Here is a 1,864-nt window from a genome sequence, read left to right as displayed (position 1 = left end):
TGATGGGAAATCCATCTGACTGACGGAAAACGTTATTGTGTCACATTACAATCAGAATACAACTAAGATTCTCTCTTATGGAACCAAAACAATAAATTATCTGCCCTTGCAATTCTTTCATTCGGTTGAATATTAAAAATTATTTTTTCCACCAATATTGTGAATATCTTTCTTGTATGTATTACCAAATATTTTTACGTAGCAATACACCAACATTACTCATGTCAATAGCTTTCCGCTTTCGTCGATTAAAGAACAGCGGCTATCATTCATCCTATTATTTACTGTACATCTGCTCTTTTGTGCCCGCAGTGACACTCCAGTCATTGAAATGTTGACCTTGTCATGTCTTGAAGAAAAAAAATGACTTTTCGCAAAAGCAGCATGTCGACTCTCACTCGAGATCATTAGCCATAGATCAAGTCATGTCAAGTTGTGTTTGTGCTGGACAGACTTGGCTTGTCTCGCGAGCTCGAGAGGAAAAGGTTGATCTTTGACCCCTCGGTACTTCAGTGTGACCATCCCATGAAAGTCGACGTTATTCATTTCCTGCCTATGATGAGCATCTGCTGCAAATCCCATTCATCAGTCAAAGCATTTTTCTCGCTCATTGTTCTTTTATAGCTGTGTACTTTTTAGAAATGATGTGCTTTATACATTGTAGTCCCCATAACTCTTTGGTCTGACTTGTTAAAGTTTGATAGTATGGCAAGAAGCCTCGGAGTGGGGACCATTAATTTAAAACCTCATAAGCTAAATTGCTGTTCCGTTCAAGATTAGACTAACGTTAATTCAACCTGTTTAACGACATACGCAGTTGCTGCATAATGTTTCAAAAGGAACTCCAACTCACTTGCAGGCCACATTTTTTTAGAGGTCATACTACTTTTCAGTTTGTGACACATTCACAGAGACTGCGCAGGTACAGTGTTTTTTTTTTTTTTTAATTCTCGGTTTGTCTGCCTCTTGAATTAACGTCAAGCCACACCAAAAACTGCATCTTCATTTCTGAGTTGACAATAATCTGACAGGAAACCGCAATGTTGGCATCAGTTATTGTGCCACTCTGCTTCGGAGGAAACTAAGATGAGATTTGTCGGAAATGTGAGACGCGCCGATATCCATGGCCATGTACGCCGCGTTTTGTCCGCCATGTCTGCATGTCTGACCTTAAAACGCCATTCATTTCCCATGACCGAGCCCTTTTTTTCCAAAAGGCCGGTTACAGTCTATCTATAATATAATAATAACACAACAGCTCTTAAACGTGACCTGTAATCGCGTGTTTAATACAGGCCAGATACAATCTTGGCTCTCACTGAAAGGAAAGCGACTCGGAAACTGTCTCATCGTCTCCTTTTTGAATATTTGCTGCCGGTGCACACATGGATGTGTTTAACACTTGCTGTTGTTTTAAATTAAGCCTAAAAGCATTACCCTTTTATTAAGTTTGGGGAACCCGTAGCAGCATTCTAAGAAACACAAGGAAAATGCCAATAAGTCATCACAATCGGGGGTTAACAGTTTGATTCCAGTCCAAGCTGACTGTTATTTTCCATGAATTGGGAATGACTATTATTTTTCATGAACAGTAATTATATTCTCTCCCACAGATGATGTTTGCCTTTAAAAATATTCATCGTCGATGTGTGCATTAAAGTGTTACACATTTAACCTGTTTTCCTGAAAGTGTGAATGGCTGCTCACGACCCCCCCCCCGGCCCCCTCCACGTGCCGCCACTTTATATTTACGAGTAAAGCTTTACTGTAGCCTCATAATGAGAGCGCTTAATCTCCATGTGGATAAAATCCCTGCTAAAGCATTGGCGAAAACACTTTAAACTATTTATTTTGAATAGGCAGC

The sequence above is a fragment of the Idiotropiscis lumnitzeri genome, chromosome 19 (genome assembly GCF_059441095.1).
Source record: "Idiotropiscis lumnitzeri isolate Australia: NSW breed Sydney's pygmy pipehorse chromosome 19, RoL_Ilum_1.0, whole genome shotgun sequence".
Classification (NCBI taxonomy): Eukaryota; Metazoa; Chordata; class Actinopteri; order Syngnathiformes; family Syngnathidae; genus Idiotropiscis; species Idiotropiscis lumnitzeri.
Note: the sequence above shows the minus strand (reverse complement) of the source record.